This window comes from Vigna umbellata, chromosome 1 (assembly GCF_029865625.1).
Source record: "Vigna umbellata cultivar VRB3 chromosome 1, Vumbellata_1.0, whole genome shotgun sequence".
In the NCBI taxonomy this organism is placed as follows: Eukaryota; Viridiplantae; Streptophyta; class Magnoliopsida; order Fabales; family Fabaceae; genus Vigna; species Vigna umbellata.
The window spans coordinates 18,038,287-18,054,795 of NC_142165.1; the positions used below are offsets into that span (position 1 = coordinate 18,038,287).

The 16,509-nt window shown below is 29.3% G+C and overlaps 1 pseudogene; it reads left to right on the forward strand.

The window, feature by feature from the left end:
- Positions 1-11,481: 11,481 nt before the first annotated feature.
- LOC124829507 (transcription factor MYB44 pseudogene) lies at positions 11,482-12,667 on the forward strand (annotated as a pseudogene).
- The last annotated feature ends 3,842 nt before the right edge of the window (positions 12,668-16,509 follow it).

The window sequence follows — 16,509 nt, forward strand, 5'->3', positions numbered from 1 at the left end:
TGATCTAATTAAAAAAAATAACTTTTATTGTTTTGTTTTAATAATTTTAATTGTATTTTGTTTATGTTAGTATGTGATGAATGAGATTTTTTCGATGTTAGTATGTGAAACGCATCTCAGTCATGTCAACAAGACAATAAAATTTAGTTTTTATTATTCATACGGAAAAACTCATCTCGTGAATCTTTGCAGACGTAAACATAAAACAAAATAATATATGATAGGTTGAGCGCTTGAACGATTATGTAGTGATGCCTCGTTCGGCGAGGAGTTGACAGAATTAATAGTCTATTTTGTTTTATTTTTTTTAATAATATCAATTCAATTTTTAGTTTTAAAACTATTTGAAATTGATTTTTACTTATTAAATTTTGTATTAACATCGTCTCTTCCATTAAATAGAAACAAACAGTGTTAATGGATTGATGATTTGGCAACATATAGTACTTATGTGTCATTATTGGACTGCCGTAATAGAGATGCTTTGTTCTCTTTCTCTTTGTCTCGTGCGAGCGTTTGGCCAGGGAAGCAACTCTCTTCTTCCCCCTTTCCCAGTAGTTCTGGTTTGGCCTTGCAAACAGGCGAAACACCAATTTGTTTTCCTTATTGTTGGTTCCTCTCAACAAACCATATTCAAAGGTTCTCTACCAAATTTCTTCTCTCTGCCATTTAGCTCGAGCAAGCAAACCCCAATTAGTTTCGTTCCTCATGTCTATGTGCATTACTTGCTGATCATCCAACCTTGGAGAAGAGGGTTTTCGGTTTGTAGCTCAATAGTGCAGAATCCTAGCCGGTGACTTGTGGTGTGACGTTAAGAGAAGAGCTGCGATCCTGGTTGTTTGGAAAGGCGACGATGCAGCGAGGGCTCTATTTGATGGTGACTGGCGACGACAGCAGTGACCCGTTGCGAGGGGTATCGGCGACGACAACAAAGTGAATCGCGATCCCATTCTTGCAATTTAAGGTTCCTGACCTTGTTTCTGATTTCGGAATGTGGGTTGTTTCTTCCTTGCAAGTTTTGGTCTCGTTTTGTTGAGTCAGGGTTTGAAATGGGGATTTCAATTTGGGATTGAATTTACGGTTTCTTAAATTGGGAATTTGGAGGTTAGGGCTTTCAAATTTTGGGTTTCTTTCCTGATTTCTCTCTTGGGTTGAGATTATTTCTGCTACGTTGATTCAAGGTTTGAATTGGACCTTTTGATCCTTTTTTATGCTTTGAGATTTAAGAAGGTGAGGTCTTTGATTTTGAATTTGGGTCTGGGGTTTTGGCTCTTCGTGTTGATATGAGTTTGGGTTTCTTGAGCTCACATCTTTGAGCGCTTGGTTTTTATCAGCTTTGCGTCTGACGGTGGTGGTTTTCTAACTCAATTTTTCCCGAATTTCAAACACCCAATTTGTTAATATTCACCTCAACCTCTAATTAAATAACAAGTCAGCACGCACAACTAAATAATGACACGTAAGCACTATCTGTTGCGAGATCATCAATCCATTGACGTTGTTTGTTTCTATTTAACGGAAGGGACGACGTTGATGCAAAATTTAATAAGTGAGGACCAATTTCAAACACTTTTAAAACGAGGAACTGAATTGATATTATTCAGCAAAACTAGGGACAAAATAGGCTATTAAGTCACAAATGAATTGTGTCTATTACGAGTTACGAGTAGAGATGACAAAAAAATTTGTGTCTGCAAGTATCTGCATATAAAATTTGCGACAGATAGTTAGTACATGCAAGTATTTATTAACCGTAGGTAGTGGGTAGTACCCGTTTATAAATGGGTCGGGTGTAGGTATCATATTATCCGTACTCGCGAGTATTTGTTATTTGCAAAAAATAAAATAAAAATTAATTTGTATTTTATTAAGTTAAATTTAATTAAAATTAAAATTAATTTCTATTTTAGCAGATTAAGCTTAACTAAAATTAAATTTTAATTTATATTTAATTTAATTTATATTATATTTTATATATTTTTTTGTAATTTTATTCAAATTTTATTTTAAAAATTTATAAAATATACTTTTTTTAGATACCCGCAAATATTTTTTAAAAGGATATCTGTGCGGATACTGGACAGGTTGCAGGTGAATTTTTTTTTACAGGTCTATCTATATCCGACCCGGTCCGTGGTTATCCCTATTCACGAGGTTATACGAAGTTCCTGGGTGAACTTGCCCATTGACAACCCCTTTTAATTGTTGGCTGACAGGAAGAAGTTCACCAATGAACTCTTTTGCTTGCTCTTTCTTTGGGCCAAGCGATAGGAGTTCGGGGATGAACTCTAATCCTTGCTCTTTCTTTGGGCACATGGGTTAACGAATGAACTCTCTTTCATTGGCTTGATGAGGTTGGCAGGGGTTCACAGGTGAATTCATCCTACTCCAACCTTTCTCTTTCATTCTTTGGACTGAGTGGTAAGGGTTCATGAGTGAACTCATCTTTCATCGATTCGTTGAGGTTGGAAAGGGTTCACATATGAATCATCCTACACCAACATCTCTCTTTTGTTCTTTGAGTCAAGCGGCAAAAGTTCATGGACGAACTCGTCCTTTACCGTCTCGACGAGGTTGGCAAGAGTTCATGGGTGAAGTCATCATACACTACCCTCTATCTTTCGTTCTTTGAATCGAGTGGCAGGAGTTAATGCGTAAACTCGTCCTTCACCTACTCGATGAGTTTGGCCGGGGTTCATAGGCGAACTCATTCGACGCCAAACTCTCACTTTCATTCGGTTTACACTTGCACAAACTATTCTCAACATTTCTGAAATTCCTCATCGTGTTAATTATTGTAAAATTTAAAAGGTTGAATACAATAAATTAACTAAAATAAAACTTTAAATTAGAGACATTTCATGTGTTGGGATGACTTTGCCACTCGGATGCTCAATGAAGTTATAAAATACTTTTTTTATTTAATTAAGATTATAAGACCTTAAAATTTTCATATAAAAATTCGTAAAACGTGAGACAAAAAGATTTATAAACTGAAAGGAACTTTCATTAAAATGACAAATTAATTGATCAAGCTTAATTCATTTAATTATTTCTCAATCAGAATTTTTTTTCTCAATGGTGCAAAGAAGGGGAAAAAAATTATTTTTGAAAAAGATAATAATAAGATAGATGAATGAGAGAAAAAGTTAGATTAATATGTAAAAGCGAGACATTATTTTTTAAAATGTTTAATACTTATTTTGGTCCATCGGTTTGTTAGGTTTTTTCAAAGTGGTCCTACCTTTTTTCAAAAGTTCACAAACGTCTCATATTTTGTAAAAACGGTTTACGTTAGTCTTTTTTGCTTAACGACAAAATTGTCTCCTAACCAAAACTGAATGAGTTGTCAAATCAGTGATTGTGTAGCAAGCTCAGTCAATGAGGGACTGCTAGAAGTTTCATCACACTTCTCCTTCTACAATCACTGTAACCTTCATTACCATTAACCAACCATAGTGAATATCGAGCCACACCGCAACCTCCATCACAATAGACTTCATCTTGTCATTGCAACTTCACTCACTCATCGCAACTTCTCCTTCATTCCATCACTGATTCGTGAAGCCACCGTGAGCGCCCCTATTCAACCGCGAAGCTTACCACAAAACCTCATTCAATCCTTACATCAGCCATTGAAATATCTTCCCACCATAACTTGCAAATCTGCGAACCCTAAAATTGTGAAAATCCCAACATCGCAAGAAATCAAAAATCGTGAACCATAGAACGCGAACACCGGCCACCCAATTTTGTCCATCATCTCCTCCGCAACAACCTTCATCCCAACCTGCGAATCGAAACAGAAGCACAATAGAGACTGCGTCGTCGTTGTTGATCAGGTCTAGCACCACCTCTATGTGTTGAACCTTATTATTTTTTTTTCTTAATTGATTTAAAGAAATTTAATTGTTCTTCTATTATATTATTAGGTTATATAGATTAGGAAAATTTGGGGAAGAACTTGAAGCTCTGAAACAAACCTTTTGTAATTCGTCCTAATTAAAATTGTAAATGTCTCTTCCTAGCTTAAAGTGAAATTGTGAAGCTCTGATTATGATATTATGCAAGAAATAAATTAATATAATATTCTGATAATAACAAACAATCAACTTTGTATATTACAGAGTCAAAGCAACTTCCATAATTAATTCTAATCAAACACGAAGAATTGAAACTAGCAAAAGAAATAGGTAAGACGAAGAACCACAAACTCAATTTCAACACCAATTTCAGTAGATTTTTCAACCTCAAATTGCAAATTGATTTTAACTTAGGTAATTTCATTTAACCACCTGTTATAACTTTTTCACGTCATTAAGTTTTCTTTTTAAAATTTACACTTCAGTTGATTTCAGCCCACGTAATGAAAAAATGGACAACTTTTTCACTTTTGGCCAAGGATAATTTTGTCGTTAGTATTTTTAACATCCTAAACAAAAAAAATTAATTTAAATCATTTTTACAAAACATAAGACATTTGTGAACAACGGAAGAAAAATAGATCACCATAAACAAACCTAACTAAAGACAAAAATAAATATTAAACCTTTTAAAATAAAATATTATCTTAATAATGCAGGATTGAATTCGAAGCCACGTGCCATAATTTTTACTCAAGTAGTCTCAATAATAACTGAGAAGATTTTATTATATTTTAACAAATACATTATTACTTAATGTTAAAGAATAATTATGTTAATATAATTATTGCAATTAAAAATAGAAAAAGCAAGAGTGTTTAGATTTTGTAATTTAACTTTCGTCCATAAATATATTTATGAAATAGGAGTCATTTGGTGTAAGGGTCACGTGAGGCGCATGATTTGTTTGAAGGGGAAGGAACAAAATAGTACAGACAAAGGACATACGCATGCATCTGATCTAACCTATTTTTTATTTTATTTTACTTATTATTTAAAAAAGTGATCTGATTTATGTCACGTGAGAAATTTAACACGAAAGGTATGAGTAAAGGTTAGAGACAGCTGTTTCGCGTTGAATAAAGGTCCACTTCACAATTTATTTATTTCAAATAATACACACTTTGAACATATATTTTTATTTCTTTTTCTATTTTTATTTATTACAAGACAATGTTTTAAAGGCTGCAAGTTGAGTTTTTCTTTTGTACCGGTTTGGTTGTCCCCACAAACATCCTAATCAAATGACACTTTTCTTTCGTTTGCAAGTATATATTGAGATATTTCTCTAAACTCATGTATTATTTCCTTAAAATTTACAAAATAATAATAATAACAACACTATTTTTTTTCTTTATGATGAATATTAATTTTGGGTGACGAGACTTATTGAGTTTGTTGTTTGTGACAGTTGCTTATTCATGTACAGCTGTAGTTGTTGTATGATGTATTTGAAATTTGGTTAAAATTTGTATTAAATGGAATTAGGTTTAGACTAAGTAAGTGGTACTGTGGGGAAGAAAGCCGTTAGAAGTGTGTGACTTTAGAGTTATGACAGGCTGGAGTTTGCTGACGCGGCAATATAAGCGTTGATCTCCATGTACTTCACTTTGTCCTTTTTTTTTCACACACCTCATAATTCATCTTTTCCTTTCTCAACTCTCTTTATTTCTTGTTATTTTTATTTTTAAAATAATATATTTATTTTTTGAAAGATTGATTTCGTTGGTCTTTTTTAAAATAAATATTGTTTTAAATTTTACAGAATAATAATATTTAACATTGAGATTGAAAAATTTATATTTTCAGACTTAAAAAAATACAGCAATTTTCTTTCGATTTTTAACTTTTAAAATATGTGGAGTGTTTTTCTATAAAAATTTATGTGGACAAAATATTAATTTGGGGTGTGTTTTATTGAGGTTTAAACTTTTAAAAAATTTAAAATAATTTTAAAAATAAATAAATAAATAAATTTTTATGTTACTAATGTTTTTACGAGTAATAAACACAATAATTTATATAAAAGTATTTTCGGTAAGTGTTAGTGTTTATAAAATTTATATATATCTCGCTATTCTTGATCAATGAAAAATTATATATTGGAAAATAATAACATGTAATTTTGTTTTGTTATATGGACATTTGTTTTGCCCTGTGGACATGTGGAGAGGAAGAATGTTTTTAAAATTGATATTAATTGATATTTTATCACCTTGTACTTTTAAAATCGACAAATATATGTTATATCATGAACGTATTTTAAGTATTTTGTGTAATGATATTTATAACATAATTTGGCATAATAAAATTGCTATTGAAGTATGCAAAGTATTTTAACTAAAACATGTACAAGTGGAAAACATTTATTTTGATATTTTTGTGAAAAAATTAATAATTTCAAATGGCTAATTATAATTTTTTTAATCATATTAATGAGTTTGAAATATTATTTATGATATGAAATTGGAAAGAATTATTTTACTTAAGATTATACTTACTCTTTAGTTTGTCATGCTTGAAGTTTAAAATATAAGTTTGAACAATTTTCATTTGATGTTTTGCTTATGAAGAAAACATTATTCTATTTTCGTTTGTTCAAATTTAGAATTAATAAATTCAAATTTAGAATTAATATTCTTGTTATTTTGTACAAAATATTTTTAAATTTTTTTAATAAAACTGTAGGAGAAATTTGGTAGGAGACTATTCAAATTATATAATTTTAAGTACAAAATCAATTAAAAAGAAAATTAAATTTTTTTATTCACATAAATTTAAATAGGGTTAAATATGTTTTTAGTCCCTAAACTATTGGCCGTTTCTGGTTTTCGTCTCTCTTTCAAAGTAAGGTACAATTTGGTCCTCATTCTTTTCGAAACGTTCGTTTTAGTCCTCGAAAACTAAACACTGTTTAAAAATTTTGTCCTCATTTAGCAACAAATGAGGACTAAAACCAAAATTTCGAGAACTAAAACGAACGTTTCGAAAAGAATGAGGACCAAATTGTACCTTACTTTGAAAGAGGGACGAAAACCAGAAACGGCCAATAGTTTAGGGACTAAAAACATATTTAACCCATTTAAATATTTAGAAAGGAATGTTTTTTAAACACATGTTATTATTGATTCTCCATACAGTGTCAATATAATAAGGTAGAAAAAAAGAAATATTTTGTTTTAAAAAGGATATTATGCTACAAGTTCTAACGTTTTTAAATTATATAAAGTGAAACTTTCTGCTTATCATATCAATTAAATTCTTTATAAACTTTTATCTGATATAATTATAATAAATTTAAAAAAACATTATTTTAATATTATTAATTAAAGATTATATTATATAGTTAGGTTAAATATGTCTTTTCTCTTTTATTTTTAAGATTTTGTGATATTTTATTTATTATTTTGTTTTTGAAACATGTTATCTTGGTTCTGATTCTTTTTTTTATTTTTGTCCATGTTGAGAGAAAAAAAGCATTTTTGAATCTCAATAAACTTAGTGAGTATCAAATGAATCGAGTTGTAGAGAAAAAAATGCAAATGGTATAAAAAAAAGAGTTTTAAAAAAATTAAAGAAAAATAAAAGGAAATAAGTTACTTAAGTTAAATAAGAAATTAATATGAAAAAAAAATGTAACTGAGTTTATAACGAGAAAGTGAAGATTTTTGTGAGCGTAATAAATATTGGAAGAAGTAAAAAATTAATAGAGAAAATGGAAAATATATGTAACTAAATTTTTTTTTATTCAAATGAAACTATACTAAATATTTACAAAGTAATAATTTTTTAATAATACTTAATAAAACCGTATAAGATAAAATAAAATATATTTACATTTTCATATTTGTTATTGTGATTGATTTATAGAATTGAATATTACTTATAAAAATTTAAATATTTCTTTTGTTTCTTTATTATTATTTTTAAGTAAAAAATGGAATTAGTTTATTTTTAAAATTTTTATTTATGTTTATTTTCTATATAGATGAATTTAGTTTTTTTTAATCAAACTTGTTAAATTTATTTAATGTTTCTCAGTAAACATTGAATTAAAGGATCAAATTTTGTTAATTATTACACTTTAAAAATATATGAATTTAGTTTTTTAACTAAATTTGTTGTTAAGTTTATTAATATTTCTTAGCTAACATTGAACTAAATGACCAAATTTTAAAGGTTTATTTAATGTTAAATTAAATGATTAAATATATATATTTTTAAAGTTTGAGACTAAATTAAATTAAATTTAAAAATATATTAATTCTATTTCTTTTAAGAGTTATGAGACAGAAATATAATTAACATTTATATAAATATCTTCGTTAAGATTGGTAAGTTATACACGTTTATTTATTATTTTATTTCATACATGCTGATATTATACTAAATGAATATTGTGAGTGTGAATAATTTTTCTCTGTCTTAAATTTTAAAAAAGAGATAATAATCATATATAAAATATAATTAACGTTTTATTTACATTCAACTTAAATTTAATATAAATTAAGTTTAGTTATTAACTTAATTGTTTTGGATCTCACATAACTCCATAGAGTAATTTAGGTTATATTAGGATGAATTCATTGAAAAAATTCAAGTGGGAAATATATACAGCTAAACTAATATTTTTAAGACAATAAAGAAACTCATACTTCCTAAAAATTACTTACTTAATCAACATGAATTTAATATTAAAGAAAAAAAATACTAGGAGAGGTTATTGTAACCAAATTTTGTTATTCAATTAATGATTTACTTTGTTAGATGTTTCCTTTAGGTTGATTAACCAAATTTTATACACATACTTTTATTCTTCACCTCAAATTTTATATAAACAAAAGTAAAACTCTTCAAATAAAAAGTTAGACTTGCCTAATTTATTAAAAAGGCTAAACATGTCTTTTTCTCTTTTATTTTTAAGATGTTGCGATTATTTATTTATTATTTTATTTTTAAAACATTTTATTTTGGTTGTTTTTCTTTTTCATTTTACTTTTAATTTTTTTTATTCTAATGGATAAATATACGAATAATAAAAAAAATGATTAACGGTACTTAAATTATATGATTTACAGTAATCATAAAACCTATTAATAAAGAAAGTTAATTTTGTAATTATCTAATAACTGTCTCATGTCACATTTTCTAATTTTACTTTTATCAATGTAAATTATTTTATCTTTTCATCTCTATATTTTATAATTATTTTTAAATTTATTTAACTATGTATAATAAAATTCTATATATCTTTATCAATATGAATTATTTTATTATTTTACTTTTTAAATGGTATAATTATTTTTTTAAAATTTAATTAACTACCTAGGATAAAGTGGGAAAAATTGTTTTAAATATCGCTTCTTTTAATAATTATATTATTTATTTTATACCTAATTTCTTTTAATGATTATAATAAAGATTATTTTTGTTGTTATTATAATAGGGAAATAGATGTAATAATAAAATTGAAATTTATAAAATCATAATTTTAGAAAAGATAACTTTTAAATAAATAAAGAATAGAAAAATTTATAAATAGAATATAAATTTTTTATTATTTAATTCATCAAACAGTTTATTCATCCAAAGATTGGAGTGTTTGGTTTAAAAAAAATTAAGTTTAAAATATATTTAAGATACAATTATATTAACATATTATATGAGTAAGAAGTTAACAAGACCATGAACAAATATAACAATTCAAATTATTGATTCAAGTAAAAAATAATTTCCTATCAAATGTTTTACTCTTTTTCTTTCTTATTTTATCTCTATATGTTTTGTAACCGAAAGATGTTTTTAATATATGTTCGGTAGTTGAAAAGATCAACATCAATTATATTAAAAAAAATAGTGAAAATAATTAATGATTTAATTTGATAAAATTGTAGTTTTTTTCTTTCTTTCTGAACCGTGTAAACCATGTTATATATGGGAAAAAAATGTGTAATTGAGATTATAGGTAGTATTTTAAAGATTATTGTGAGCTTGATTATATGGTAAGAAATTAACAAACAGAAAATATTATGTAACTAAAAAAAGTAATACCGGATATTTAGTAAATAATAATTTTTTCAATAATACTTAATAAAACTTGACATGACAAAATAACATATATTTATATTTTCATATTTGTTTTTGTATTTGATTTATAAAACTGAATATTACTTATAGTTAATATAAAAAATTAATGTTTTAAACATGTTGTTTAATTAACATTGAAGCATAAATATATTAAATGGTGCATGTTAACATGAAATACTCTATAAATATCAACTAAATAAATTAATTGAAAAATGAATTCTGTTTTTAAAATTCGAATTGGTTGATAGTTATACGAATTCTAGGTCATTGTTATAACCGTTATGGTTTTATTAGTTATCAATATTTTTTAATATCAGTTAAATTCCTGTTTATGAGTCCAATTCTCGAAAGATAAAGATAATAGAATATAAATTTGAGATGATAATAAATAGGTTTAGGATCTCAGATCCAATACTTCTGTAACTTAGTCTACATTCGCAAGGTACCATTATTATTCACCATAAATGTGTAAAATATTTTAAAGTAAAGTAAATATTAAATATAAATAAAATGAATAATATTAATATTCTTTTAAAAATTCAAGTGGTAAATATATACAACTATACTCATATTTTTAAGCACATACTTTTATTGTTCACCTCAAATTTTATATATATAAAAAAAACAAGACTCTTCAAATAAAAAGTTAGGCTTATCTAATTTAATCAACCTAGATAAATTTACAGTTAATTTTAAACCACTAAAATTAATTAAAAAATGCATTAAATAATAACTATTTCTTAAAAAAATTTGAACTTCTAATTAAAATAAACAGTCCATAAATATTATTTTATCGACACAAAACAACTCTAATTTGCAGTCAATCATGGTTTAATTTTAGATTTGGAAGACAATATCCGTAACGGTCAGTAGTTATATTTGAGCGAAAGCCGTTAGGTTTAAAGAATTAAATATATAATCTGATTCCCGAAAATAATTTGTAGATTTACCTTAATTTAAAAAATTCAGCTAAACAGTATTTTTAAAATTTAAAATAAATACATATCATATTTTATTAATTAATAATGATTAATTCAAGCCACTAATAATGTTTTACAACCAAAAATGGTTCAGTTGGAATTCGAGATTACCGTTTTGGTCAGAGCGAATTTAGAATGCGCAACTGTTCAACCGTCTTAGTCAATAAGACGATTTATTCTGGAATGAATGAGTTGATTTTTTTAATTGTAATTAAAATTATAATTAATTTAATAATTAAAATATCTAATTGAGATTGAGTGTAGAAAGGAAGAAGGAAGATTAGTTTAGTTAATTAGTTAATAATTTTACAGAAAACACCAGCCAGCACCGATAGCGTGATCATACGTGTAACCGTGAAGAGGCTCCAACTCCCACGCGTGTTAGTTTGCCAGCTGTAAGTAACTGCTTTGCCAACCGCCCCAACCGGTCACATCAACCGGCCCAACCGGTCATCCTTATCCCTTTTGCATTTTCTATTTCTCCCCCAAACCCCACCCTTCTTCTCACAAACCACACAACACATCTCTCATAAATTTTAATTTTGATATTTTCTTTATTTTGTTTTTATGATTAAACTCTGCTAGCATGGCAACTGGAAGCAGAGACATCGATCGGATCAAGGGCCCATGGAGCCCGGAGGAGGACGAGGCGCTGCAGAGGCTCGTGCAGGCTCTTGGGCCGAGAAACTGGACGATGATAAGCAAGTCTATTCCCGGTCGATCCGGCAAATCGTGCCGGCTACGCTGGTGCAACCAGCTCTCGCCGGAAGTAGAGCATCGCACTTTTACGCCGGAAGAGGACGATGCTATTATCAGGGCACACAGTAGGTTCGGTAATAAGTGGGCCACCATAGCACGTCTACTCAATGGCCGCACCGATAACGCCGTCAAAAATCACTGGAACTCCACTCTCAAGAGAAAATGTTCCGCCCTTGGTCTCGATGCAACGGATCGTCCTCCCCTAAAAAGATCTGCCAGTGTCAGCGCGGGTTATTTAAACCCGAGCAGTCCATCTGGGTCCGATTTAAGCGATCCGGGCAAGCCGGCTCTGTCGACTCCTTCTGCATCGGCCTTCTGCAGGCCCAATCTCATGGAAACCGCTTCTTCACTCTCCGATCCAGCCACGTCACTGAGTTTATGTCTTCCTGGGTTAAACTCGGAGCCTATACAGAGGAGTTTATATCTTCCTGGGTTAAGCTCGGAGCCTGAACAGCGGCCACCATCCCCGGCACAGCCTTCTCCACCTCCTCCTCCTTCAGCGGTGTCCACGGTGGAAGAGCGTAGAAAGCAATTGTTCAATCCGGAGTTTTTGAGGGTGATGCAAGAAATGATAAGGAAGGAAGTGAGGAATTACATGTCAGGGATGGAGGTGAAGAATGGTTTGAGAATACAAACGGAAGTCATTGGAAAAGCGGTGGTGAAGCGCATGGGAATCAGCAACATCAAGTGAAGGAAAGGAAAGAAACTGTGTCGTTTGAATTATCAGAACAGGCCAGAGGACATGAACTGTGAATCACAGGGTAGAGAAAAGTGAGTGAAAAAGAGAATTTTATTTTATTTTGTAGTTGAAGTAAATTCTAGTTTCCCTTTGCTTAAGGGTAAAAATTAGTAATAATTTCGGCACTGTACAGAACTTAAAAAGAAAAAATAAAATGAAAGAGTGCTTTTCTGATAAAATATTTTTGGTTATTTTTGATGAGATGATAATAGTGAGAATGGTTTTGTGTGTGTGTGGTTGAATAGTGATGAAGAGAATGAAAGAGAAACCTTAAAAAAAATGTGGGAGAGTTGGTGATGGAGGAGGACAGAAAGGACAGAACCGTTTTTGTCTGTGTTCTTCAAATTGAAGGAAGATCAGAAGGGTGGGATGTATGATTGACAGAAGTGGGTCCGGTTGGAATATTTTGTTTTGCGGTGGAAACTTGTTGGGCAAGTGATTGAGTGATGCCAACCAAATTGAGGCATGTGAAAAACACCGCACATTCACTCCTCAATTTCAACTCCACACTCATCATCCAAATATCTCACTTCCGAACATATTTCAATCATATACCAAACCTTTGTTTCACACCACCAAAACAACCATTACACATATGATTACAAATAAATACAAATGAAATTTGTAGAAGAAGGGAACAGAATTTTATAAAGAAAACTACCTTTTCAATAAATTATTATTATTAATCAATTTTGCACTTAAAATACATTTTTATTATTAACATTTACTGAATTATGATGAAATTTTGAGTTATGAAGTGGATGGCATTTCAAAAATGGTATTGACACATTAATTCGAAAGACTTGAGGTCGAAAATTTTAAACGTTTTTACTAAAATAGAGCATGGTTAATTATTGTGAGATGTGAACCCCATTTACGGATAAAGATGTGATGCCCTTAGTTATGAGAAATGAACAAGTTATTCCTGTATTCAGGTTAGTATGCATTTATTGGCTTTTGGATTCCTAACATAAAAGTGTAGTAATCAAAATATATAATTAATTTTATAAGTATTTTCATGACATTGCATATTTTCTTTTTCAAAAAGGATTTGGTTGTTTACTATAAATAAATAGTTATATAAAGTCCACTTTTAAGGTTGACTTGGTTGTTTACTATAAATAAATAGTTATATAAAGTTCACTTTTAAGGTTGACGAGCTCTCTAGAGCTATGATAGTTCTCTTTTAAAGTAAGTGAAGCTAGTGTTTGTCTTTAAATTAAATTATAATGTATGAAATTGTATGTACTAGATGTATGATTGACTATGTCTAAAATGTGGATTTGATGTTAATTATGTTGATTGAGTTTAATGAATGGTACGATGATTGATTCTATGTCTGAATTCTATGTGAACTTGGATTAACATTGTGAATATGGTTGGTTTGATGGTGTTGATGTTATTTTTGGTAGAAATGTTAAGAGTAATGGTTGGTCTAAAATGAAGGTTTGTGATGAAAGCTACTCCAGGATATGCAGAAGAAGCTCCAAAACTCAGAGAAGTGGCAGCGGATCGAGAGAATGCAGTGGAATTTCTGGATGCACGGAAGGTGTTTGATAATATGCTGAAGGTGTTTGAGTGGTTGTGTTTGGTAGAGTTCTAGCTCAGAAAGCTTTCCAAAGGGGAAAGAAGCTAGAGGAGGTGCAAGATAACAATGCACAAGGTTGAACTTGAGAGTGAAAGCTGAAAATTGGCAGCATTTCTTTACTACAAATCAAGTTGCATTTACAAGTGATGAAGCTCTCTATTTATAGAAGAAGGAGGGCTTCTAAAACGTATTGTGCAAGTTATTTTAAATGTGCACATGCTGTAAAACAGGTGGAGGAAGCTTGGGGAGCAAGCTGTAGTTGCCAACTCAGCAAAGCATTTGGAGAAGATGGAGTTGCTGTCTTTGGGCGTTGACGTAGTGCAAAGGCCGTAGACACCAACCATCCATTTGTTACGTGGCAGCCTTTTGGAGTTGCTTAGACATGGTTCCTCCCTTTTATTAATATTCTACAAAAGCAATGTAAAAGTATTTAGCAAAGATAACATTTTAAGATTTTTAGAAAGAAAAGATTAAGTCCTTTATTCAACTTCCCTTTCTTGGTCTTAGAGTGAAGTTGATACTTCTTTGGATGGTAAGTCCCTAAAGGGGTTGCCATCAGTTTGAGAGTGATTTTCTAAAATACTGGTCTAAGGTGAGGATTTATGGTTTAGGATAGTTAATTTGGTGTTTTGAAACTTGTTTAGATTTGAAGTTAAGAGAAATATGAACCAATACGAGTTAGTAGTACTTTAAATGTGTTTTGGTTGAGTTTTATTAAAAGGAAAGAAATACTATCCGTTTTATAAGATTACAGCATTTCAAATATCATTGTTTGTCCAAAATAATACTAAAAGGGAAGTTCCCTTTCTTTGGTTCTCTGTCCTGCAAAATTGCCAAGCATGCAATATATATGCACGCAAAGAATGACATACTTACAACCATGATACATTATTATATCTTTATGCTGCAGCAGATCGCTTGTCTTCGTAATCATCAAGCATTACGAATCATCATCATGCTGCAGCAGATGATGGTTCACAGATGAATCATGTAGAATGAAACTCTACCAAGGCTAGTTGACAAAGATTCTCCTATTAAACTGTTTGATGTGCCCTTTGTTGTGGTTCTAAGGGATGAGAAACTGGAATGCTCGAATTTAGTGTGCTCTGTTTTCCATTTTGGTTATGTTTTTTAACCTTTTGAGTGGATTTTGACTCCCTTGAATGAAATTGAATATGAAAATCTCTTTCTGCAGTGGCAGTGGCATTGGTGCCTGTTGTTAGACTTTAGTTTTTCCAACTTGTGATGGTTGGATTGGAATGACATCTATTTCTTTAGATAACATAATTGAATGAATCTTCTTAAACATTGGACACTGTAAGTTTTTTTGGTCTGTGGTCTATCATGAAGAATTGCTGAGAGAAGTTACATAGCAGCAATATTTTCATTAAAAATACATTTTTTTATTGATGAACAATTTGGCCTAGTTGATCGTCATTTCATTTCTCTATAATTAGAACATCCGAAAATCATTCTGTTATATTTTAGTGAGTGATAGATTCAACTGATAGAGAATGAAGTTGGAATATGGTGTATAATTTCATCTATAAAATTTAAAAGATTGGAAACATTTGTTACGTTTAATATTTACATAATCTTTTGTATTTAAAATGTTTTTATAAAGCATCTTTAAGTACAAATACATGGACAATTTCTCTATATGTTTTGTAGTATCCGTGTTCTTGTAATATCATATGCTTTCTTACCAATTTCATCACATATCCTTTACATAAAAAAAAATTCGAATAACTCAATTAACTAACAATATTTCTTATTTAATCATCAAAATCTATCTTAGTTATTGCATTTTTTTAATGGTCTGATCCAAAACTTAAGAAAAAATAGATAAAAACTAACTAGCTCTTACGAGGATTGATTCCCAAAACAAATAAAGTATACTGGATGGCGCTTACATTTTCATATGTACTAGATTTACCACTTAACTATCAATGTTTAAAATACATTAAGAATCATTGTATATAAATACTTGGCAAATATAGAAAATAGAGACGTGAGACTAAATATCCTTGGTAATACCACAGGAATATATGCATGGCTAGTATATACTATGATTTTCTCTTGGTATACACATTTTGTTTCCAATTTTACACTTTTAAGTATTTTTTAAATTAAAATAGTTATTTTACTAATTTTATCTTTTAAGTGATATTGTTTTAATTTAACCGTTTTTCTATTTGACTGTTCTTTTTTTAATTTTAACCATTCTCTTAAACTAAAATAATTATTTTCAATAAAAAGCTTATCTAAAAAATTAAAAATTATCTACAATAAAATTGTAAAAATTATTTAATTTTTTTATGATTATTAAATAATAATTTTATTAGAAGAGTCTACCAATACATATTAAAAGAGTTTGTCAAAACATTGATTAGACTAGTATAGGAATACACATCACACAAGTCTTTTCAAATA